This window comes from Dendrobates tinctorius, unplaced genomic scaffold (assembly GCF_039654945.1).
Source record: "Dendrobates tinctorius isolate UK_male_01 unplaced genomic scaffold, ASM3965494v1 ptg000046l, whole genome shotgun sequence".
In the NCBI taxonomy this organism is placed as follows: Eukaryota; Metazoa; Chordata; class Amphibia; order Anura; family Dendrobatidae; genus Dendrobates; species Dendrobates tinctorius.
In genome coordinates, this window is record NW_027361714.1 from 45,501,216 (window position 1) to 45,528,933 (window position 27,718).

Below are 27,718 nucleotides of genomic sequence, written 5' to 3' on the forward strand. Positions count from 1 at the left end.
TCCGCAGTTGCGATGCCGCATGCACGGTAGGTCTAGACGGACGCTGACCCTCTGCCTAGGGCCCAGCTCCTGTGACCATATACCGTGTGTGCACTTCTCTGAGACCTGTGACGCTAACAGGCTCAGCCTTTTTGTGTTTTACACTTAAGGCATCTCTGTGAGTAAACAGAGATCGCTCAGCGCACCTGGGTGACGTTCAACCCGCGTCCGTTATACCGCCATATTGTACGTCCGCCATTAGCTAGCAGCAGTGTTAACATCTTCTGCACGGTGGACCCCGGGCAGCGAACGCACGTTACGTTATTTTATATTTAGTGCGTTCCACCGTCCCTAACAGAATTGATATGATGCCTATTTTTATGGCAGCTGTCAATAGCGCATTAGAAAACTCTTCATCAACTAACCAATAACTTTACATTGGTCATCTGAAATGATTATGGTCAGTACATAACTGTTCTAACTGTTCATATAGTGTTAGTTAAAAAAGTATACCGTATTTCAATTTGATAATAAAATGCCAACTTAATTTTCTCACATTTGTGTAAACTTGAAGTTCTAAAACAATTATTGTAGAAAATATATCTTGACTTCCAGACACTTTATTTGGATCCCATAACAATAATTTTAGGACTTGCCCAGCAAAAGAAAACAATTACTGGTCACAGAATATGCTTCACAGGTCCAATTGCTATCATGTATGTGTAAAAGAGAACAAACAAAAATTCTGAACTAGTCCTACTTGGAGTAAATGTTTTGCAAAATTTCTTGTGGGAACAGTGATTGAAATCTTGTACAGTGTGGGAAATAAGTATTTGATCCCTTGCTGATTTTGTAAGTATGCCCACTGACATATACATGAACAGTCTATAATTTTAAGGGTAGGTTAATTTTAACATTGAGAGATAGAATATCAAAAATAAAATCCAGAAAATTACATTGTATAAATTATATAAATTTATTTGCATTTTGAAGTGAGAAATAAGTATTTGATCCCCTACCAACCATTAAGAGTTCTGGCTCCTACAGACCAGTTAGATGCTCCTAATCAACTCGTTACCTGCATTAAAGACAGCTGTCTTACATAGTCACCTTTATAAAAGACTCCTGTCCACAGACTCAATTAATCAGTCAGACTCAAACTTTCTACAACATGGGCAAGACCAAAGAGCTTCATAATGATATCAGGGACAAGGTCATAGACCTGTACAAAGTTGGAATGGGCTGCAAGACCATACGTAAGGTACTGGGTGAGAAGGCGACAACTGTTGGTGCAACAGTAGAGAAAATGGAAGAAATATAAAATGACTGTCCATCGACATTGATCTGGGGCATCATGCGAAATCTCACCTCGTTGGGTATCCTTGATCATGATGAAGGTGAGAGATCAGCCTAAAACTACACGGGGGGAACCTGTTAATGATCTCAAGACAGCTGTGACCATAGTCACCAAGAAAACCATTGGTAACACATTACACCGTAATGTGTTATGAATGAGTCACTGAGGAGGAAAACCAAAAACAAGCTAAGCCACAGAAAGCCAGAGAGATTGGTAACTAAGCGGATTGCAGACCCCTGATCCTATCCACACAACTAGCAGTAGCTGTGGAGCATACCTACGATGATCCTAGACGGAGAACTAAATAAGCCTAAAGCAAGAAAAGGGGAAATCTAAACTGCCCCAGAGCAGACCCCAAAGCAATAGACAGCCCCCAAACATGTATTGTCGGTGAGACAAGATGAAAACACAAACACAGATAGAAAAATAGGCTGAGCAAGCGATGGGGCCCACATTAACTAGAAAGGACAGGAAAGATGCTGTCTGCAATCACGCACAAAACCCTGCCAAAAAATGTCCAACACTTTCTGATAACAAAAACCCTGCTAGACTTCAATTCCCTATATCAGCACTCTGGTATATTCTGAAGACAGAGCAAAAAGAGACCAATCTGATCAGGGACAAAAAGCAAACTGGCATAAACAGAGACATAAGAATGGAAATTCAGTACAGCCCCAGCAGGGGCTAGCTGACCAAAAAAACTGAGTAAACCAGACCAAATCTCATGTGAAAAAATAGCAGAGCACACTTAGCTTGAGAAGGCAGGAATAGAACTGGAAACCAGAACCTCTGGGCAGGAAAATCACCAGCACAAAATTAGGGAGTCGGCTGTCTTAAATCCAGTCAGAGACTCCTGGAAATTAGGGAGTCGGCTGTCTTAAATCCAGTCAGACTCCTGATGTCCACTCATAGTCCTCCTCTTCAGGTGGCAGGTCTCTGCCATTTAGATCAGCTTCATTACCTATTGTCACCACTAGAGGGAGCCCGGATGGAGAACTCACGACTCCTCTGTCAACACAGCCAGCTCCACCACCCTCACCAGAAGCCAGAGGTAAACCAGAAAATGAGTTCACAACAGTAATGGTTTAAAATTGTACCATGCCCACAAGGTACTCCTGTTCAAGAAGGCACATGTCCAGGTCCATCTGAAGTTTCCCATTGAACACCTGGATGATTCTGTGAGTGATTGGGAGAAGGTGCTGTGGTCAGATGAGACAAAAATTGAGCTGTTTGGCATTAACTCAACTCACCGTGTTTAGAGGAAGAGAAATGCTGCCTATGACCCAAAGAACACCGTCCCCACTGTCAAGCATGGAGGTGGAAGCATTATGTTTTGGGGGTGTTTCTCTGCTAAGGGCACAGGAATGCTTCACTGCATCAATGGGAGAATGGATGGAGCCATGTACAGAAAAATCCTGAGTGACAACCTCCTTCCCTCCGCCAGTACATTAAAAAGGGGTCATGAGTGGGTCTTTCAGCAAGATAATGACCCAAAACATACAGCCAAGGCAACAAAGGAGTGACTCAAAAAGAAGCACAGTAAGGTCATGGACTGGCCTAGCCAGTCTCCAGACTTAATCCCATAAAAAAGTTATGGAGGAAATTGAAGCTCCGAATTGCCAAGCAACATCCTCAAAATCTTAATGATTTAGAGATGATCTGCAAAGAGGAGTGGACCAAAATTCCTCCTGACATGTGCCCAAATCTCATCATCAACTACAAAAAACATCTGACTTATGGGCTTGCCAACAAGGGTTTTGCAACCAAGTATTAACCCTTTTCCGACGCCGCCGATGTTGGACTCCCTTTCTTTGATGTGGGCTCCAGTGCTGTGCCCACATCTTTCCCAGCACATGTCAGCTGTTTTGAACAACTGACATGTGCCGGAACAGCCGTGGGTGGAATCGCGATCCACCCGTGGATATTATCCCATTAAATGCCACTATCAAACTCTGACAGCGGCATTTAACATGCAATTCCGGCAATCGTGCCAGAAATCCACTCACCGGTGTCCCCGTCACATGATCACGGGTCACCGATGGGTCGGCATGACAACAAGACTTCTCCTGCTAACCTCTATGGTTGTCAATGCTGGATTGCTATGAGTGCTGCCTGATGGTCGTCGCTCATAGCAAGCCAGCAATTTTGCTACAAATAGGTGATCTGATCATCGCCTGTATGTAGCAGAGCTGATTCGGTTATGGTAGCTTCTAGTCTCCCATGGAAACTATTGAAGCATGCCAAAAGTAAAAAAAGATGGTTTTAAAAATACAGTGGGTACAGAAATTATTCAGACCCCTTTACATTTTTCACTCTGTTTCATTGCAGTCATTTAGTAAATTCAAAAAAGTTCAATTTTTTCTCATTAATGTGTACTTTTCACCCCATCTTGACTGAAAAAAAAACAGAAAGGTAGACATTTTTGCAAATTAATTTAAAAAGAAAAACTGAAATATCACATGGTCATAAGTATTCAGACCCTTTGCTCAGTATTGAGTAGAAGCACCCTTTTGAGCTAGTACATCCTTGAGTCTTCTTGGCAATGATGCATTAAGTTTTTCACACCTGGATTTGGGGATCCTCTGCCTTTCTTCCTTGCATATCCTCTCCAGTTCCGTCAAATTGGATAGTGAACGTTGGTGGACAGCCATTTTCAGGTCTCTCCAGAGATGCTCAATTGAATTTAGGTCAGGGCTCTGGCTGGGCCAATCAAGAATGGTCGCAGAGTTGTTCTGAAGCCACTCCTTTGTTATTTTAGTTGTGTGCTTAGGGTCATTGTCTTGTTGGAAGGTGAACCTCCAGCCAAGTCTGATGTCCAGAGTACTCTAGAAGAGGTTTTCATGCAGGATATTTCTGTACTTGGCCGCATTCATGTTTGCTTCAATTCCAACCAGTCATCCTGTCCCTGCAGCTGAAAAACAAACCCATAGCATCATGCTGCCACCACCATGTTTCACTGTTGGGATTGTACTGGGCAGGTGATGAGCAGTGCCTGGTTTTCTCCACACATACTGCTTAGCATTATCACCAAAAAGGTCTATCTTCATCTCATCAGACCAGAGAATCTTATTTCTCATAGTCTGGGAGACCTTCATGTGCTTTTTAGCAAACTCTATATGGGCTTTCATATGTCTGGCACTGAGGAGAGGCTTCTGTCGGGCCACTCTGCCAAAAAGGACCGACTGGTGGAGGGCTGCAGTGATAGTTGACTTTGTGGAACTCTCTCCCATCTCCCTACTGCATCTGTGAAGCTTAGCCACAGTGATCTTGGTGTTCTTCTTCACCTCTCTCACCAAAGGCTCTTCTCCTACGATTGCTCAGTTTGGCTGGACGGTCAGATCTAGGAAGACTTCTGGTGGTCCCAAACTTCTTCCAGTTATGGAGGCTACTGTGCTCTTAGGAACCTTGAATATTGCAGAAATTCTTTTGTTACCCTGGCCAGATCTGTGCCTTACCACAATTCTGTCTCTGAGCTCCTTGACCAGTTCCTTTGACCTCATGATTCTCATTTTGTCTGACATTCACTCTGAGCTGTGATGTCTTATATGGACAGGTGTGTGACTTTACAAATCAAGTCCTATCAGTTTATTTAAACACAGCTGGACTCCAAAGAGGGAATAGAAACATATCAAGGAGGATCACAAGAAAATGGAAAGCATGTGACTTAAATATGAGCGTCTGAGCAAAAGGTCTGAATACTTATGACCATGTGATATTTCAGCTTTTATTTTTTAATAAATTTGCAAAAATTTCTACATTTCTCTTTTTTTCAGTCAAGATGGGGTGCAGAGTGTACATTAATGAGAAAAAAGATAAACGTTTTTGAATTTACCAAATGGATGCAATGAAACAAAGAGTGAAAAATGTAAAGGGGTCTGAATACGTTCCGTATACCCACTGTGTTACAAAAATATAAAAAAAAGTTCAAATCACCCCCCTCCCCATTTAAAATGAAACAATATAAAAAAATCGAACATACACATATTTGGTATCACCGCGTTCAGAATCAACCGATCTATCAATATAAAAAAAGAATTAACCCGATCGTTTAACGGCGTAACAAGAAAAAAATCAAAACGCCAGAATTACGGGGAGGAAAAAATGAAAATGCAAAACCAAAAATAGCTCTGGTCGTTAAGGGATTAAGTTTTGTTTGCCAGAGGGATCAAATACTTATTTATCACTGCAAAATGCAAATAAATTTACAGTATATAATTTATACAATGTGATTTTCTGGATTTCATTTTTGATATTCTATCTCTCAATGTTAAAATTAACCTACCCTTAAAATTATAGACTGTTCATATCTTTGTCCATGGGCAAACTTACAAAACCAGCAAGGGATCAAATACTTATTTTCCCCACTGTATATTTGATTGTTAAATAATTGCTGCATTGAAAGTGACTGTAACTTAATTGAGCTATCTGGAATTGAATTATTTTCTATGAAGCCAAACACTTATTGGCAGTTAGGAAAATCTTATTACATTTTTTTTAATGTAGGTTTTTATTGTATGTCGTACAAACAGCAAAAATTGGGAGATAAAATCTTCATATAATTTCCAATTTTGCCGATCTACCTAGTTAATTCTTTTGTTCTCCATTCTAGTTTGTTGTTTTATAACAGGCTGAAGCTACAATAGAAATTTAACAGAAATGGAAAAACCAATTTAAGATATTGAAAATGCATTTTGTGCAGGAGGTCTAGGTCTGATACCATTGATTTTCAATGGACCCAAGACTGATTCCCATACTAATTAAGTGTGCACAAAGAGGGGCATAAATCAGAATTTTTTTTCAACAATCTTCACTTTGATCTCGAGCCTTGGTGACTTGATGGAGGAACACTATGCAGGAATATTGATCTTGTTTAAGACTACACATACTACACATGTCCAACAGGGCCATCAGGTTGCCGCTCTTCCTCTTCACCTTGTTTATTCTATTACTAGCTGAAGAGCCGGGCGTTGCCTGGGCATAGTAACCAACTGTGGTTAGTTATAACTAATGTTGAGCATTCCGATACTGCAAATATCGGGTATCGGCCGATATTCGCTGTATCGGAACTCTGATACCGAGTACCGATATTTTTACAATATCGAATACCGGAATCGGAAGTTCCCATAATGCAATGAGCCAGTGTTGTGGCTGTGATTGGCTGCTGAAATGATGTCATCATGATGCGCGGTCTGTGCGCATCATGATGCGCGGTCTGTGCGGGCCTGCCGGGGGTCTGTGCGGGCCTGCCGGGGGTCTGTGCGGGCTGCCGGGGGTCTGTGCGGGCCTGCCGGGGGTTGTGTGTGTGTGCAGATATCGTCCGATGGGACTACAAGTCCCATCGGGCTATGCCTGCTACAATGACAGTGATTGACGCATTAGCCAATGATGGGACAGTAGTAGTCCCATCATCCAGCTAATGTGTTGAATGTAAAAAAAACATACATACTACATACTACATACATACTACATACATTCAACATTCATACAACATACATACATACTACATACTGTATACATACTTCATATATGCTACATTCATACAACATACATACATACTACATACTACATACATACTACATACTCGTATATACTACATTCATGCAACATACATACTACATACATGCTACATATATACTACATTCATACAACATACATACATACTACATATATACTACATTCATACAACATACATACATACTACATACATAATTCATTCATACAACATACATACATACTACATACAACATACATACTACATACATACTACATACAATACATTCATACAATACATACATATAGACATACAGTACATATAACATAGAGTACATACTCACCATCACTTGTCACTTTGATCCCCGAAGCCAGTGTCATCTCACCGTAAAAAACATTAAAATAACAAACAACCAATATACTCCCTGATCTGCAGAAATCCACGAGTGTCCCACGATGATCTCCTGCAGTGCATCACTGAGAGGTTACTATAGTTCACTGGTCTCACTTTATGGCAAAAGCTGCATGGGAACTTTCTCACACAGCAATGCCAAAAGTGAGACTAGGGACTATTTTTTTACAGTGGCGGAGGAATACAGTGCGGAAGGATACCTACCTCTCGTCATTGTAATCCTGGGACCCCTAGAGAGCGGTGGCATCAGCTGATGCTGCTGTTCTCCACGGGAGATCGTCTTGGGACACTCGTGGATTTCTGTGGATCAGGGAGTATATCGGTTGTTTGTTATTTTAATATTTTTTACAGATGACACTGGATCAAAGTGACAAGTGATGGTGAGTATGTACTCTATGTTATATGTACTGTATGTCTATATGTATGTATTGTATGAATGTAATGTATGTTGTATGTCTGTAGCATGTTGTATGTATGTTGTATGTATGTAGTATGTATGTAGTATGTACTATGTATGTATGCTGTATGAATGTAGTATATATGTAGTATGTATGTAGTATGTATGTATGTTGCATGAATGTAGTATATATGTAGTATGTATGTATGTTGTATGAATGTAGTATATATGAAGTAAGTATTTAGTATGTATGTAAGTTGTATGAATGTAGTATATATGTAGTAAGTATCTAGTATGTAGTATGTATGTATGTTGTATGAATGTATTATATATGTAGTATGTATGTATGTTGTATGAATGTAGTATATATGAAGTATGCATGTAGTATGTATGTTGTATGAATGTAGTATGTATGTAGTATGTATGTATGTTGTATGAATGTAGTATATATGAAGTATGTATGTAGTATGTATGTATGTTGTGCGAATGTAGTATGTATGTAGTATGTATTTAGTATGTATGTTGTATGAATGTAGTATATATGTGGTATGTACAGTATGTAGTATGTATGTTTTTTTTTTTACATTCAACACATTAGCCGGATGATGGGACTACTACTGTCCCATCATTGCCTAATGTGTCAATTACTGTCATTGTAGCAGACATAGCCCGCTTGGACTTGTAGTCCCATCGGACGATGCCTGCACACACACATAACCCCAGTAGGCCCGCACACACCCATGGCAGGCCCGCACAGACCCCCAGCAGGCCCACACAGACCCCCGGCAGCCCGCACAGACCCTCGGCAGCCCACACAGACCCCCAGCAGGCCCGCACAGACCCCGCTCGCACACACAGACACGCACAGTGTCCGCCCACGCACCACCCACACTCTTCCCCCTCCCGAACTGGATGTGTAAGTAAAGAAAGGGTTTTTTTTAATGCTGATATTTCTGTCCCATTAACTTGCATGGGTTTCTGGTATCGGAATCGGCGATACCCGATACTTTTTGGGTATCGGTCCGATCCAATCCGATCCGATATTTCCCAATATCGGAAAGTATCACTTAACACTAGTTATAACAAATTATAATGATTATATTGCACATAAAAACCGTGCATCTAATCCTTTCCTGTGTGATACTAACTGCTGAGCCGTGCATCTAATCCTATCCTGTGTGATACTGACTGCTGAGCCGTGTATCTCATCCTATTCTGTGTGATATTGTTTGCTGAGCTGTGTATCTAATACTATTCTGTGTGATACTGTGTGCTGAGCTGTGTATCTAATCCTATCCTGTGTGATACTGTCTGCTGAGCCGTGTATCTATTCCTATCCTGTGTGATACTGACTGCTGAGCTGTGTATCTAATCCTATCCTGTGTGATACTGACTGCTGAGCTGTGTATCTAATCCTCTCCTGTGTGATACTGACTGCTGAGCTGTGTATCTAATCCTATCCTGTGTGATACTGACTGCTGAGCCGTGTATCTAATCCTATCCTGTGTGATACTGACTGCTGAGCCGTGTATCTAATCCTATCCTGTGTGATACTGGGCTCCCCCTGAAGTCTGTGTCAGAGGGTGGTCTGTGTTGGCATGGTAATAAATTGTGTTATTTCCAGCTTTACAGAAGGACAATAACACCATAGAAATGATAAGAATAATAGGCCTCAGTTACCATAACTGTCTACAAAGAAAACTGTTGCTGATAGCAACCAATCACAGCTCATTTTTCATCTTTTAAACAGCTCTGGGACAGCGTGGCGAGTTTTGAGTGGCGACTTTTGTGTTTCGACTTTTATGTGGCGAGGTTGGTGTATGTGTGGTGAAATGTGTGCTGAGGGTGGTATATGTGTTGAAGCACGTGGTAGTGTGCGGCGCATTTTGTGTGTGTGTTCATATCCCTGTGTGTGGTGAGTATCCCATGTCAGGGCCCCACCTTAGCAACTGTACGGTATATACTCTTTGGCGCCATCGCTCTCATTCTTTAAGTCCCCCTTGTTCACATCTGACAGCTGTCAATTTGCCTCCAACACTTTTCCTTTCACTTTTTCCCCATAATGTAGATAGGGGAAAAATTGTTTGGTGAATTGGAAAGCACACGTTTAAAATTTCGCCTCACAACATAGCCTATGACGCCCGAGGGGTCCGGACATGTGACTGTGCAAAATTTTGTGGCTGTAGCTACGACGGTGCAGATGCCAATACATACATACACTTTTTCCCCATTATGTAGATAGGGGCAAAATTGTTTGGTGAATTGGAACGCGCGGGGTTAAAATTGCGCCTCACAACATAGCCTATGACGCTCTCGGGGTCCAGACGTGTGACTGTGCCAAATTTTGTGGCTGTAGCTGCGAGGGTGCGGATGCCTATCCCGGACATACATACATAGACACATACATACACACATACATAAATACACACATACATACCCACATTGAGCTTTATATATTAGATTCCAACTATGATGTACTTCTCCGGTGTTTGCTCTCTTCGTATGATGTATCCAAAGTAGGTTAGTCGTAGTTTGGTGATCCTTGCTTCGAGAGACATATTGGGCTAGATTTGTTCCAAAATTGATTTGCTTGTTCTTTTTCTCATCCATGGTATTGATAACATCCTTCTCCAGCAACACATTTTGAAGACATAGAATCTTTTCCTGTCTAGTTTCTTTATCATCCAGGATTCGCAATTAGAATGGAGCAGAGAAATAAGACCTGGGGAATTAGGAAAGGATCTACATTTTCATTTTAATCATGTTAATGTAAGAACGTAGAAGTAAAAAATTGTATTATGTAATGAGACTGATTTCTAGAATAGATATATTTTATTGTATACTTATACAATCCCATAATATAAGATGGCCTCATGTCAGCATTGATATTAAAACTAACAAGTGGTTACAGTACAGTCCATAGAATTCACTTTGCCCTCTTCATTATTCTAAACTTTACCTTACTTTTTCTTCTATATATAGTCTATACAGGTGTTTCACAGTCTTTTCTGCTACATGGGGTGTGTTACAATTCTCCGCAGGTATGCATTTGTCACTATATATAGTTTGTGACTTTTCCCATTAAAAGGCCACAAAGCACATGTTATTTCTGTCACACAGATATTTACTTCTTGTCATTACTTCCGTTTTCTATGGGTTTTTTCTATGAAATATCTTGCTATTATCTCATCCCAGAAAATCACCACACCACCTTCATTTTATGCAATGCAGAATAATGATAATAAAAAAATTCCCCTCCTCATCATTATTTTTCTAATAACAACACAAATACAGGAGTAAATAGTTTAAGAACGTTTGCATGTTTATAAAGGTATTTCATTGGTATACTGCAGAAATACAACTTTAGGCACTGTGTCTGTATCATATATTTTGCACAGTCCTCAGCTATTAGTTACAGTGGATATAAAAAGTCCACATCCTTGTTAAAATACCAGGTTGTTGTCATGTGAAAAAACAATACCAATAATTTTAGAACTTTTTACACCTTTACTGTCACCAAATCCATCAAGAAACGAATTAAGATAATTTTGATGTTGAAGATTGAAATAACAAAACTAAAATAATGTGGTTGCATAATTGTGAACATACTCTTATAATTAGGGATGTGGTTTTGATCAGAATTAGCCAATCACATTTAAACTCATGTTGAATAGTAGTCAGTACAAAGCTGCCATTATTTCATGTGATTATGATTAACTCCACATAAAGGATTTCCCTGATATTTTCTTAGCTGCACTATACAGCAAAAAGCCATGGTCCAGTACCATAAGTTATTAGTTAGAAGAAGGGTACAAATGATATGCCTTGGGAGAATGGTCATCAAGAATTGGCTAAATTTTGCATGGCATTGGCATTACCTAGAACTGAGCAACCCTTAAAAATTGATGAAAAAATAAGAAGAAAGGTAGTACTGGAAGGTGCCAAGTCACCTACAGCTACATTAAAAGAGAAACATAAATTTATGGCAAGTACTGGTTGTGTACTACATGTGACAGCAATTTCACATATTCTACATATGTCTAGCCAGTGGGGTTGGGTTAAGTGGCAAGAAGGAAGCCTTTTCTTACAAAGGAAAACATCCAAGTCCAGCCATATTTTGAAATAACCTACATCAAGCTTGCCAAAAGCATGTGGGAAAGCAAGTTATGGTCTGATGAGATCAAGGCTGAACGTTTTGGCCATAACTTGACACAAGTTTTTAAACTTTGTAAAATTAGTAAAGCATTGCACTTTAGTAAATTATCAGTGGTCCATATGAGGGAAGGTTGGTAAATCCAGTGCTAGGATATGTACAACCAAGCAAATTTTTCTTGGCCTGGGTATCTAAATAGGTTAATTACCATAGGTGGGACATGGGCGTCTCTGCACCCAAACTTTTAAAGATTACTCACTTCTTAAGCCCACCATACACAGACTAAAGATGGCTGAACTCACTGATAGCAGGATTGGGTGACAGTCTAATGTGTATTTCTGACTCTTCTCCAACAACCAACAGATGATGTAAGGGGAGAGAAGTTTCAACAGAATTACAACAGGCGATCCATTTATTTGGAATGCAAATAAGACACTGTCAAAGGAGTCTGGCAAGGGATTTCTCATAGAGAAAAAAGAAGCCCTCGGCTGAGCCAAGAGTTCTTTTTTATACAGGAATCAGGAAAGAACGATTATACGTCAGACCACTGTCCAATGTGTATGGGGGCTTTACTTTAATTTCTGAACCACAGGTAAATAGTAATATAATGTAAAAACATAAAACACATAACGAAGGCATTGTTCATATTTACTACATTTCTTTTTAGTTTGTACTGAAGCCCTATTTTTTTGTAAAAGCTTTGTACAAGTTGGTGGAACCCAATTTATCCACATTATAAGTCAAGGTGGATCCTCAAGGACCACTAGTGTCCTTCAAACCATGGATCCAGCTTATTATTGTGCCTTATGTTCTAAATGAAAGCCACAATATACAGTTGTGGTCAAAAGTATTGACACCCCTGCAATTTTGTCAGATAATACTCAGTTCCTTCCTGAAAATTATTGGAAACACAAATTCTTTGTTATTATTATCTTCATTTAATTTGTCTTAAAAGAAAAAACACAAAAGAGAATGAAGCAAAAAGCAAAACATTGATCATTTCACACATTTTAATAATTAAGAGTCAGAAACTATTGTGGTTTTACGTATGCTGACATACAAAAGTCCAAAAATAAGCTGAATGATAGTTTGCAAAAATAGAATAATGTCATAATATCATCTAATAAGAACTTGTGAAATATTGAGCTTTGGCTTAAAGAGAATGTGTCTTCAGAAAATGAATTACTCCTTAAATCAGGCTGGAGTAAAATTTGTGGCATAACGAGCCCCACCGCTAGTAATGAATTTGCTAAGTGGCATTTTGTCAGATGGAAGAAACTGGTGAGCGAATGCCAAAAGTTGCAACGTTTCTGCGCTATTCCAAGTTCCACCTAAATTTTGAGGCTTTTTCAACAGAATTCTGTTGTGAAAGCTTTGATGCTTTGGCCCTTTCTGTCTATCTTCATCAAATTAACAGTTTAATAAATGGACACATATAGATGAAATATTGTCAGGCTAGGATGACTAGGTTCATACAAATATTTGGAATTCTGTTTTTCTGTTCAGTTGAAGGAACAGAAACAATGAGCTATTGCAAGAATGGCTGATTATAATGATGGTTCTTGTTTGGGCTGCCATCACTTTAACAAGAACAGTAGAGCAGTGTTTTGCACTTTAAATTTTGGTAGACATGTTACACTTGCGATGGAGCCACTAGGGTAAATTATGTGCATTTTCTGACTGTCTGTTTCATTTTTAGGCAGTGTAGATATAAACCACTTTTAGTAAACCTGCGAGCGAGAGACCTCCGGACGAGATTCACATTCACTTGTGTTATGTTTGCTACTCGAGTATCGAACACTTGAGCATTTCAGCGCTTCATCATCACTAGCTCCAATGTATAGAAAAACATTGGAATTATCAAAGCCTATAAATGACTTGTGTGGCATCTGTGTCTGACTTTATTGACAATAAGAAAAGGGAAGCATTTTTTGTCACATCAATAAAATGTTATAGCCAAGATTTGAAAATATCAGTACAGCCATTAATGATGACTGCTATTGTTAACATAAATTTATTGCTATTTGATGCATAGTGTAGGGTTTCATTCTCAGGTAGTCGGCAGCATTCACACAGCTATTCATTATCTTTGTCCAAACAGGCAGATTTATTAAAGCTCATAAATCTTTTCCAGCAAAACAGATAAACGTTCTTTTGGCATAAGGCAAAACAAAATAAACCATAGCGTGGTACAGGGTTCACTCCTTCACAATATTGTTCAGATTCTCACTGCACCAAGGTAAGAGCTCCCACAGAAACCGATGTTTTCACCTCTATACAGACTCAGACACCACACATGAGACGGTGGGATACACGACACTCCGTGAGTAATGGTGCACAGAAAAGGATACCACTCCTTATATCACAATGTAATGAAAAATATGGCACTCAGAAAAATAGATGCAAAAAGAATTTATTAAAGAAAGTTCCAATATCTCGTGATGTTTCGGTCTATAACTCAGACCTTCCTCAGACTGGAGGTATGGGAGAATAGAAGAACACAGTAGGTCCAACACTGGATAAAATCTTGAAAAGTGGCAGAATTCCTATGGCCATATAGTATAGGCTGGCAGAAATGGTACTGGGAGATTTTCCATAGGTGGATTAACTGGCGTGTAGGATGGGCTTTATGCCCATCCTACACTCCAGTTAAATTCTTTTTGCATCTATTTTGCATCTATTTTTCTGAGCGCCAGATTTTTCATTATATTCAAATACCACAGATGTTTGTACCTCTACTCTCGGACAAGGAATGAGCAGCTCAGCTGCCCTTTTAAACTAGTTGAACCTCCTGGACTGGAGGGTGGGAATGACTAGTTTTGCCCATCTCATCTAATCATTCCTAACAAACCTGTACCCATATATTGGTCCTATTCAGGGCCGGCTTAAGAAGCAAGCAGACCAGACAGCTTCCTAGGGCCCCTACTCCTTCAGGGGCTCCCAGCCAGTGGTGTGCCACTAATAGCGGCACAACAAGCGGCCACTCTGGGGCCTGTAAGAGGAGCCAGGTGCCGGCCCCCCGCATCGTGCTTTTAACTTAGCAGCATCACAGTTGCTGATATAGTTGAAAGCAGTGATGAGGAGAGAGCGTCAGATGACACTCCCTCTCCCATAACTCCTCCTCTGCCTCTGACTCAGTGGGTGCATGATGATGTCATATCATCGTGTGCCACACTGTGCCAGCAGTGGAGCTGATGAGACTGGAGAAGAGCATGGAGCAGCGCGAGGAACAAGGAGGAAAGTTGAGTATTGAATATGTGTGTATATATGTACTATGTATGTGTCTACTGTGTGGGCTGCATTATACTGTGTGTGGGGGCTGCATTATACTGTGAATGGGGGGGTTGCATTATACTGTGAGTGGGGGGCTGCATTATACTATGTGTGTGGGGGCTGAATTACACTGTGTGTGGGGGACTGTATTATACTGTGAGTGAGGGCTGCATTATACTGTGTGGGGGACTGCATTATACTGTGTAAGAGGCTGCATTATACTGTGGGGGCTGCATTATTCTGTGTGTGGGGGCTGCATTGTATACTGTGTGTGTGTGTGCGGGACTTCACTATACTGTGTGTGGGGGCTGCACTATACTGTATGTGGTGGGCTGCATTATACTGTGTGTGGGGGCTTCACAATACTGTGTGTGGGGGGGCTGAATTATTCTGTGAGTGGGGGGGCTGCATTATACTATGTGTGTGGGGGCTGCATTATACTGTGTGGGGGACTGCATTATATTGTGTAAGAGGCTGCATTATACTGTGGGGGGCTGCACTATTCTGTATGTGGGGGCTGCACTGTATAATGCATGTGTGGGGCTTCACTATACTGTGTGTGTGGGGGGCTGCATTATACTGTGTGTGGGGGCTTCACTAAACTGTTAGTGGGGGGCTGCATTATACTGTGTGGGGGACTGCATTATACTGTGAGTTGGGGCTGCATTATACTGTGTAAGGGGTTGCTTTATATGGTGTGTGGGGGCTGCACTATACTGTGTGTGGGGGACTTCACTATTCTGTGTATGTCGGGGGCTGCATTATACTGTGTGCGGTGGGGCTGCATTTTCCTGTGTGTGGGGGCTGCATTATACTGTGTAAGGGGCTGCATTATACTGTCTGGGGGGGCTGCACTATACTGTGTGTGGGGTGGCTTCACTATACTGTGTGTGTGGGGGGACTGCATTATACTGGGGGGCTGCATTATACTGAGTGTGGGGGCCACATTATACTGGGTGTGGGGCCTGCACTATACTGTGTGGGGGAGATGCAATATACTGTGTTTGGAGGGGCTACTAAACAATGTGTGTGGGGCTGCTTTATACCATGTGGGAGGGGCTTCATTATACTGTGTGGGGACTGCATTATACTGTGAGTGGAGGGCTACATTATACTGTGTATGGGGGCTGCATTATACTGTTTAAGGGGCTGCATTATACTGTGTGGAAAGGCTGCATTATACTGTGTATGTTGCCAGGCTGTATTATACTGTGACCAGAGCAGAGCCTGGAGCAGCATGGGGAAAGAGGAGGAAAGGTGAGTATTGTATATGTGTACTATGTATGTGTCTACTGTGTCGGCTGCATTATACTGTGTGTGTGGGGCTGCACTATACTGTGTGGGGGCTGCATTATACTGTACGTGGGGGGCTGCATTATGCTATGTGTGTGGGGGCTGCATTACACTGTGTGTGGGGGGCTGCATTATACTGTGTAAGGGGCTGCATTATGCTGTGTGGGGACTGCATTATTCTGTGTAAGAGGCTGCATTATACTGTCTGGGGGCTGCACTATACTGTGTGTGGGGTGGTTTCACTATACTGTGTGTGTGGGAGGCTGCATTATACTGTGTGTGGGACTGCATTATTCTGTGTAATAGGCTGCATTATACTGTTGGGGGCTGCAATGTACTGTGTGGGGGGGCTTCAATATACTGTGGGAGGGAGACTGTGTGACATATTAACATAGTAACATAGTTAGCAAGGCCGAAAAAACACATTTGTCCATCCAGTTCAGCCTATATTCCATCAGAATAAATCCCCAGATCTACGTCCTTCTAAAGAACCTAATAACTGTAAGATACAATATTGTTATGCTCCAGGAAGACATCCAGGCCTCTCTTGAACCCCTTGACTGAGTTTGCCATCACCACCTCCTCAGGCAAGGAACTCCAGAGTCTCACTGCCCTAACAGTAAAGAATCCTCTTCTATGTTAGTGGAAAAACCTTCTCTCCTCTAGACGCACAGAATGCCCCCTTGTTACTGTCACATTCCTTGGTATAAACAGATCCTCGGAAAGATATTTGTATTGTCCCCTTATATCCCCTCAGTCGTCTTTTTTCTAGACTAAATAATCCTAATTTTGCTAATTTCTGTTGGTATTGCAGTTCCCCCATCCTCTTTATTAATTTTGTTGCCCTCCTTTGTACTCGCTCTAGTTCCATTATATCCTTCCTGAGCACTGGTGCCTAAACTTTACACAGAACTCCATGTGTGGTGTAGCCAGGGATTTGAACAGAGGCAGCATAATGCTCTCATCATGTGTAGCCTGGCCTCTTTTAATGCACCCCATGATCCTGTTTGCCTTGGCAGCCGCTGCCTGGCACTTGCTACTCCAGGTAACTTTATCATTAACTAGGATCCCCAAGTCCTTCTCCATGTAAAATTTACCCAGTGGTTTCCTGTTCAGTGTGTAATAGTGATATTGATTCCATCTTCCCATGTGTATAACCTTACATTTATCATTGTTTAACCGCATCTGCCATCTTTCGACCCAAGTTTCCAACTTATCCAGATCCATCTGTAGCAGAATACGATCTTCTCTTGTATTGACTGCTTTACATAGTTTTGAATCAACTGAAAATATCGATATTTTACTGTGTAATCCTTCTACCAGATCATTAATAAATACCGTATGTTGAAGAGAATAGGTCCCAACACTGACCCCTGCGGTACCCTACTGGTCACAGCGACGCAGTTAGAGAATATGCATTTATAACCACCCTCTGCTTTCTATCACTAAGCCAGTTACTTAGGGGACTTCACTATACTGTGTTTGTGGGGGGTTGCATTATACTGTGTGTGTGGGGGATGGCATTATACTATGTGTGTGGGGGCTGCATTACACTGTGTGGGGGTGACATTATACTGTGAGTGTGGGCTGCATTATACTGTGTGAGGGGCTGCATTATACTGTGTGGGGGACTGCATTATTCTGTGTAAGAGGCTGCATTATACTGTCTGGGGGCTGCACTATATTGTGTGGGGTGGTTTCACTATACTGTGTGTGTAGGAGGCTTCATTATACTGTGTGGGAGGCTTCATTATACAGTGTGGGGGGGCGCATTATACTGTGTGAGTGAGCTGCACTAAACTGTGTGGGGGGCTGAAATATACTGTGTGTGGGGGGCTGCTTTATACCATGTGGGAGGGGCTGCAGCTGTATTATACTGTGTGTGTGGGGGACTGCATTATATTGTGAGTGGGGGCTGCATTATACTGTGTATGGGGGCTGCATTATGCTGTGTAATGGCCTGCATTATGCTGTGTGGGTGGGCTGCATTATACTGTGTGTGTGGCCGGGCTGCATTATACTGTGTGGGGGTGACTTCACTATACTGTGAGTAGGGAGGCTGCATTATACTGAGAGTGGGGGGCATTATACTGTGTGCGTATGTGTGGGGGGAGCTGCACTATATTGTGTGTGTCTGCATTATAGTGTGTGTGTGTGTGTGTGTGTGTGTGTAGGGGGACTGCATTATACTGTGTGTGGGGGGCTGCATTATACTCTGAGGGAGGCTGCATTGCACTCTGAGAGGGTGAGAGGGCTGCATTATACCCTGAGGGGGCTGCATTAATACCCTGAAGGGGTTGTATTATACTCTGAGGGGGCTGCATTATACTGTGTGTGGGAGGGCTGCATTATACTGTGTGTGTGTGTGTGTGGCTGCATTATACTGTGTGTGTGTGGATGCAGTATACTCTATGAGAGGGCTACAGTCTACTGTGAGGGGGCTGCAGTAAACTCTAGGGCTGCAGTATATGCTGCGGGGGGCTGCATTACACACGATATAGGACCATGGGGAGTGCATTATACTATATGTACTATTTGGGACCTGCATTATACTGTATGGAGGACTATGTGTCCCTATCATTCTTCCTCGACCGGTGTAAAGAAACTCAGGAACAAGCATCAAATGACTTCAATATTGTCGATCAGATCAGGCTCGTTTAACGGCCTGAACTCAGCGCAGGTAAATGCAACCAAAATGTTTCTGTCTGATGGCGCAGTATGTGAGCATTTGGGACCCACTTTAAAATTTTGCCCAGGGCCCCACTTTGTCTAAAATCTGCCCTGGTCCTATTAACCCTCTCAGTGCCTCCTATCCAGGATTTTGCCAGCTGCTTGTCTGTAATAGATTATATCCTGGATTGTTGTACAATTATATGTTTATCAGAAGGTCAGCTATAATAAACATTTAATATCTTAGCATAACTTTCATAGTTCCCTTTTTGGGAAGATGATGAAGTTTGCCTTAGTTTACGAAGTTATTTAGTAAAACTTAAAAAAAAAACTACAAATATATTACATCTATGGTGTCTAAGATTACTAGATTTTTGGGGATAAAGCATTTTCAAGATTTTAAAAAATTATATCACCAAAAGTTTTCTTACATTTATACTTTGCAGAGTTTTTGATACTTATTGCTCCATTTTTTATGCTGTACATAAGGCATAATGAAATGCATACAAAATAATTAACCTGGTGACATCCCACTTTTATACTAACATTCCAATTTTTGCAGAGCTATTTTTATCTTTATTGGGTGCACTATTGCAGTTACAGTCATAGCAAGTCGCAAACAAATGTTGGTTTCCCCAAAGCTTCCTGCATCCCCACCACTATTTATGTAGCATAGCTGCTGCAATACAGGTAAAAGGGCAAGTGTAAGTGTCTTGACCAACTTGCAGTCGTACTGTGGGATGACAGAGGAGGATTAGCTCCTTTGCGTAAATACTTCGAAACCACAACATGATTAACCACCACATCTAGCAGTCATTGTGCACTGTGGGAGCTTTGGGCTACAAAGGATTCTTTTTTTTCTAAAGATATTTCCTATATTATATGCCCCATTGTTATTTTTGTACCAATTGTGCTCGTGGGTTCTAATGCAAAATCTTCAGCAGGGCCCCCAATTATCACAGGTCTTTAACAGTATTGGTTTTCTCAAATGGGGCAAAGGGATCTTCTGGGTTTCTCTAGGCTCCAGATCCCAGTTGCGTCTGCAACCCTTTGCCCCCATTCTAGCTACATATATAACTATAGCTATATTTTTCATATATAAACAGTACAAACACGGTTTTCTGCAATAGCTGTTTTAACTTAATAAAGGGTAATTCTGCAATAAAATATATTTTATTTGGTATTTGTGGCCATGTTGCAACCATTTCAGTTTTATGTGTGGTTTGTTTATGGCGACATGGATTAAATCTCCCTTTGAAACTGCTGTAGTATGAAATTGCATCTAATTAATGGTTTTGAATTCAGAAGCATCACTCACTGAGATGCTAAAAGTCTTACATAAACAATCTTTTGTTCAGTAAAAATATTGATTTTTAACCACAGGCTGGATAAAATCCTACAGATTAGTTAAACAAAGATGTGTTGAAAGTTTGTGATACAGGATTTTTGTGTCGTGTTGAGGTCAACAGCAAAATAGCCTTTACTGTTATGAAATATCATATATAATATTTGATGGTGACATATTTATGGTGATAATCACCCGCAGGATAATATAGTCATGAATGTCGGTCCGACTGAGTTATTTATCAGCTACATTTAGGGTCATAACTTAAACCCCATAGGCTCATAAACAGAGGTTGTGTACAACACATCTTCCCACTAAAATCCAGTCACAAAAGCACTTTGAAGACCTAAGTGTGCTCTACAAACACACAATTATGTAATCCTTATATGTAAACTTAAAGCGAACCTGTCAGCAGGATTTTGCTGAGTAAACTACAGGCATTGTCATGTTGCCACTGTTATACTGATTAAACTGATACCTGGCATTAAGAAATCCATCTTATAGTTTGTGTGTAATCAATGTCAGAAGTTTTCAGTTAATGATATGTCCGTGCTCTGGGACGGGACTGTAAGCAGGGTCTTCCTGAATACAGCAGAAAAAAGGGCATCACCGCTTACCTGTCCAGGTCTTTGAACAAATGCACTACAGGATGCAGCCAGCCCATATAGCAAGATGTTGCAAAACACAGGTGCAAAATACTAAATAGACAGCTACTCACCACCTACTCATTCATAGAGGGGATGACTGCTTAGTATACATTTGCACAATAGAGGCCTTTATAGGGTGCTGTTCATGTGCAGGCATACATAGTTTCTGGTTCTCAGCCTATTAGTCACGACCCTACTATTCGATTAGGTGGGCTGGCCAGCACTTTATACATGCATCCCAGGTGAACACCCCTGTAATCAAGACCCAAAGTGGTGGGCTTGGCTGCACCCTGAAAAATAAAGTGCACAAAATACATATAAATATGTGAGGTATTGGTCGATATTTTGACCAAGATATGCAAGCTCGCAACCCAACGTCATGGGTCCTCACGCTTGCGAGTTCGAACACTAAACTAATAGCAACGCATGTAAGCGGTGCTGCCCTCTTTTCTGCTGTATTTTTTAATTTTTGGAGGATTTTTAGTTCTTTTTTGTGGCTTTGCTATTAGTCTTATCTTCCTGCTGTAGGCCAGAGAAGCCAAGAAGAGACCTGCCCACAGGCCGCCCAGAAGCACAAATATGTTCCTCATCATAGAGACAGAGGGCAGCTTGTGGGCAGGTCTTTTATTGGTTTCTCTGGCTTAGAGCAGGTAGGTAAGACTGCCTACAGTCCCAGTCCCACCACACTGATTACACAAGAACCACAAGGTGGATTTCTTCACCCCAGGTATCATTTTTATCAGTGTAACAGTGGTAACATGACAGTTTCTGTAGTGTACTGAGCACAATCCTGCTGACAGGTTTGCTTTAAAGGTACTTTCCGATTTTAGAAAACCCTTGTCTACTGGCTGCAGTTTGTTTTTGCTTTATGCACCCTTTCTGGTACCAGTGTTGAGTTTCCACCTCTGCTCCCAGTGTCTGTTATTGTCTACAGTGCTGAAGTCAGGTCTGCAGCCAATAACTGAGCCCAAGGCACTTAGAGCTGCTGAGCTCAATGATTGGCTGCAGCGCTGTGGATATGACATCAGTGCTGTAGAAAATAACAGATGTAGTCAAAGCAGTGGAGACTCAACACTGGACCTACAGTGAGTTTAAAATAATGGAATAAAAAAAGGAAATCCAATCAGCTCACCTGCATTTGCACAGCAACTTCTGACACTGGCTCAGACTAAGGATTGGAGAGGTCAGAAAAACATTGACTTTGTGTGTTTTCACCGATAAGCAAGGAGAGATAGTATGAACTAAAAAATAACTTTTAATCTAATAATCTTAAACTGGATAAATCATACAAATAACATACAGTGATAAAGTGCAAGTGCAAAGGGTTACCAGTGCTCAATAAAAAATGGTTTGAGCTCACTCACCATCATCCGGTGGACCTGTGCTTCACGATGCAGTCCAATCACCGGAAGTGAAGAGGGATATCGGCTGCATACATCTGGCAAGGCTTAGGCGCATCACTTCCTATGGACCTGCGCTTCACCATGATGTCTTACTACTGGTAATGACAACAGACACCGGCCAATATGGGGTTGAGTAGGAGAATATATAAGAGGGGCATGCTAATAAGGACCCTTATGTACCAGGCTTTTTACTTGGCAGGTTCTAACAAAACCAGTTGGACCTGATATGTGGCTTACACAATTTGGTGAGTACATCTTAGTAGTCTTACTTGGGCACTGTCCTTGGAAGGGCAGGAGTAATACAGGGGCACGACAGGGGACGCTAGAAATTCTCCCTCCACCCCCATTTATATGGTCATCATCTATACTCTTGTATACCTGCAACCTGCAGAGAAATACTACAACAGTGGTGAGATCAAATAATTTTTTATTGAGCACTAGTAACCTTTTGCCCTTGCACTTTATCATTGTGTGTTATTTGTTGGATTTATCCAGTTTTAGATTATTAGATTAAAACTTATGTTTTAGTTCATACTATCTCTCCTTGCTTGAGAGTATTTACAAGTGGGTCATACAGACCATACTGTTTCAGATTTTGATCTTGGTGTGTTTTGTCATTGTCATTTTCTTATACAATATGTTTTATGTTGCATGTATGGACCCATGAAGATGTTTTTAATTATACTTAATAAACACTTTTTTTTACTGACGTGAGTGGTGTGCTTGACATGCTGGTTGTATAGAAATATAACATGGAAACTATAAAATGTGATGGACTTTATTGTACCTCTGTATGACTCAGAATAAATCATACAGAGGAACAGAAAAATATGGAATCTAACAGAAATAAATGGTGGCATACTCTATTGGATGCACAGATACGTAGGAATGCACCCCAGAAACTTTGCAGGCATAATGTGTCAGCTTATAGACTAACTATAAGAGGAGCTGTAGGGAAGCTGAATGTCTCCCTTCATTCTTTGTCATGTAGATGAGCCCTAAGGACGATACCACATGATGCTTCTAAATCCATGTGTCCAAATCTACACGCTTCTGATGCTAAAATCCAATGGTGTGAAACCAAATCATGTGGCCATAGGGCATCACAGGGGGTAATGTTTCGGACAGAAGTGACCAAACGTAGGATCTCCTATCACCCCAACAGGTACATCAGAATAATACATATTATATCATATATTCTTTATTGCCAGTAAATTTCTATGGCTTGCCCTAAATAAGTGATAATGATAATAATAAAATACAGACAAACATTCAAAGCTACAAAACTATTGTATGTGAGACAATTAAACATTTCCCCGGAGAACTCACAGTTTAGTTTTTTTCCCCTTAGATTTGTCACACTCATTCAGCATTTCATGCTTTGTAATTTTTTCCATAGTGTAAATTAAGTCTTCATAGAGTGTATTTTCATTTTCTAACTGGATCATATTTCTAATTAGCAAGTCAATTATGGTACTATACTGCACAAAGCAATTAAAATAATTAAATTATGGAATTGTAGATTTGTTCTTTAATTTATGTTGAATCTATTTTTATTGAAAACAGAAAGACGGAAATAACATACAAGATATCAAACATTGTAAACCCTTCCGTACAAGATCGCAATATAGTCAGCCTCATATATGACCTTAACTTTTTCTGAACAGAGGCACATAATGTCCCGTTAGGATGATTGTTGGTATATAGTTCATATACACCACCATGTACAAGAATCAGTTCAAATAACTGGTATTATACAAACATTCGTTATACATTACTTATGTTCAAAGGATCAAACTGGAGGGATGGCCTTCATCCTCAAATGTCAACTGGTACAGTGGTAGAATGTAATGATCAAATGTTAGAGACAGTAATTATAAACAGTCATAGTAACATCTTCACTGATTTCAACACAGGTGTACTTTAGAAAAAGAAGAAGGAAGATACAAGAAAGGGCACAAAGGAGGGTAGGTAGGAAAAGTAAGGGTAGAAGAATTTCCCATCATGTATATGAAACCTAAGAAGGGGTAGGGACAGAAGAGGGGGAAGCGGACACCAGAGTTCTGCACCGACCTCTATGAAGCCTCTTCAACCAGTTGAGATAGATCAGTAGTTTCCCAGAACATGATCCAAGGCTGCCATACACGAATCAAGCAGGTGTTGTCCCCTTCCATTTCAGCCATTAGCTCCTCCATACGGAAGATGTCTGCGAATTCCGATACCCATTCTGCCATAGTTGTCGGCGCCGTCGTGTGCCAATGGCGCGGAATCACCATCCGCGCCGCGGCGATACAGAACCGAAGAAGGCTCCGCTTCTGAGCAGATATGGGTCCCGGAAGAATCAAAAGGATGGCAATCTGTGGGGAGGGGGGGACATAATCTCCAGAAATTTTGTTATACGCCGAGAACACCTTCTTCCAGAAGGGTTGTATAGCGGAACATTGCCACCAAATATGGAATAAAGTTCCCTTCTCAGTTCCACACCGCCAACAGGCATCGTCGACTGATCGGAAAATAGACTTCAGTCTGACAGGGGATAGATACCATCTGGACAGAAGCTTGAAATTTTTCTCTTGTGCACCCCCAGCCGGGGACATTTTGTGTGCAAAAAGGTAAGCTTTGTCAAGATCCTCCGCAGAGAACTCACATCCCATCTCCTCTTCCCACTCCCGAATGTAGCTCGGGGTCACATCCGAGTCACTAGCGTGCAGTTCCTTATATAAAAGAGAAATCAGATGAGAGGGAGGGTCCTGCTGCCGAAGTAAATCCTCCAACCGTGTCATGGGAGGGCGAGAAGCACGGTCAACTATATGTCCCCAGACAATCGATCTCAGCTGGTTGTATTCCAACCAGGAAAGTGCCCTGGTGGGAGACTGTTCCTGTAGAGTTTCCAAGGATGGGATGTGCCCTCCCACGACCACCTGTCCCAAGCGTAAGTCAGTACTAATATGCCAGCCCAAAAATCGGTCCCTATGACGACCAGGGGGAAAATCTGGGTTTCCAAAAATTGGAGTCAGCGGGTTCAGAGCGCTAAACAATTTCTTTTTATTTTTTAAACGATTCCAGAGTTGTAATGTTTACCGCGCCAAAAAACCCGTGGACCCCCCAGGGTCGTCTGCGGCAAAGTCATAACGTCGGATCCATGGAAGGTGCTGCAGTGGGATGTTAAAGGATGTCTGTTCCAGTTGCACCCATTGTTTGGAACGTTGGCCGAATTGCCAGTCGAATAGACGTGCAAACATGGAGGCCCGATGGTAGATTTCTAGGTCAGGGAGGCCCGCTCTGCCTCTGGACTTCGGGGCGGTCAGAATGGTATATTTCAGATGGGGCTTAGAGGTCTGCCAGATAATTCTGGTCAATGCAGATCTAATGATCTGGAAGAACACCTTTGGTGGTACAATTGGGACCGCCTGGAACAAGTATAAAAACCTGGGAAGAATGTCCATCTTAAATGAATTCATTCTACCAAACCACAAGATATTCTTTCATCCGTATTCTCTCAAACGTTTCAGAGTCGACTCTAGGAGAGGCAAGTAGTTCAGTTTATAAAGGTCAGTCATGTCGGTGGGAATTTGAACACCCAAATATTGGATAGCTCCAGACCTCCAACGAAAGGGAAAATTCCCCATGGTCCTCACAAGTTCTGCCTGTCCTAGGGAAATGTTAATGGCTTCAGTTTTATGAATATTAATTTTAAAATTGCTGACTGCACCATATTTTTGAAAGTCGGCCATCAACGGTGGGAGAGTAATGTGTGGCTGGGACACGTACAGCAGGAGGTCGTCAGCATAAAGAGAAACCTTATAATGAACTCGGTCTACCCATAGTCCATGCACACTGGAGTTCTCTCTAATCGCCACTGCCAAATGTTCCATAACTACTGTGTGTAAAAGGGGCGATAGAGGGCAGCCCTGATGTGTGCCGTTCCCAATTGCTATAGAATCTGACACTGCACCATTGACTCTAACCCTCGCAGAAGGACCGGAATACAAAGCCGCAATCCTATGTAAGAAACGATTCCCCAGGCCTATCTGTCGTAAAGCCGAGAACATGAAACCCCAGTGTACATGGTCAAAGGCCTTCTCTGCATCAATCGACAACAAAGCCAGCGGCTTGTGCTTTAATTTGGCGTGTGCTGTCAAGATGAGGGTCTTACCTATACCGTCTCTCGCCTCCCTCCCCTGCACAAACCCCAACTGATCCGAATGAACTACTAAAGGTAGAAGGGGTGCCAACCGGTTAGCTAAGATTTTCACGTAGAGTTTTACGTCGATGTTAATAAGGGATATTGGACGGTAATAATAATAATAATAATAATTTTTATTTATATAGCGCCAACATATTCCGCAGCACTTTACAATTAAGCGGGGACATGTACAGACAATAAATTCAATACAAGTTAAGACAATTCAAACAATGACATTAGGAGTGAGGTCCCTGCTCGCAAGCTTACAATCTACAAGGAAATGGGGGGACACAGTAGGTGAGAAATGCTTGTTAATTCAGGTCTGGCAATTATAATAGGGATTTTCATATAAAGCTGCATGATCCGGTCATCAGCCCGTGTGTTTAAGTGCAATAGACAAGTATCAAGTGCAGTTATGTGCATGAAGGGTGTGGAGACAGATGAATAGTAGGGTGCAGATTCAGAATAATATTTGGAAGGAGGGAACAGGGCAAAGTTAGCTTGCTGAGTAGTTGATGTGATAGGCTTCTTTGAAGAGATGGGTTTTCAAAGCGCGCTTGAATAGGTCAGGGCTAGGTATCAGTCTGATCGTCTGGGGAAGTGCATTCCAGAGAGCTGGAGCAGCACGAGAGAAGTCTTGGAGACGGAGGTGCGAGGTTCGGATTACGGGGGATGTTAGTCTTAGGTCATTTGTAGAACGGAGGGCACGTGTAGGGCGATAGACAGAGATGAGAGAGGAGATATAAGGCGGTGCAGAACAGTGGAGAGCTTTATGGGTGAGAGAGATGAGTTTATACTGGACCCTGTAGCGAATAGGTAGCCAGTGTAATGACTGGCATAAGATGGAGGCATCGGTGAAGCGGCTGGACAGAAATATGACCCTGGCTGCCGCATTCAAGATGGATTGGAGAGGAGAAAGTTTGGTAAGAGGGAGACCGATCAGAGGAGAGTTGCAGTAGTCCAGACGAGAATGAATAAGAGCGACAGTAAGAGTCTTAGCAGTTTCAAAGGTGAGAAAAGGTCGGATTCTGGAGATGTTTTTAAGATGCAGGTGACAAGAGCGACTGAGTGATCGGATGTAGGGAGTAAAGGAAAGTTCAGTGTCGAATATGA

The 27,718-nt window shown here is 41.6% G+C and overlaps 1 protein-coding gene across 1 annotated transcript in view; it reads left to right on the plus strand.

Moving 5' to 3' along the window:
* PDE7B (phosphodiesterase 7B) overlaps positions 1 to 27,718 on the plus strand; it is a 532,888-nt gene that overhangs the window by 184,690 nt on the left and 320,480 nt on the right. The window lies entirely within an intron of this gene.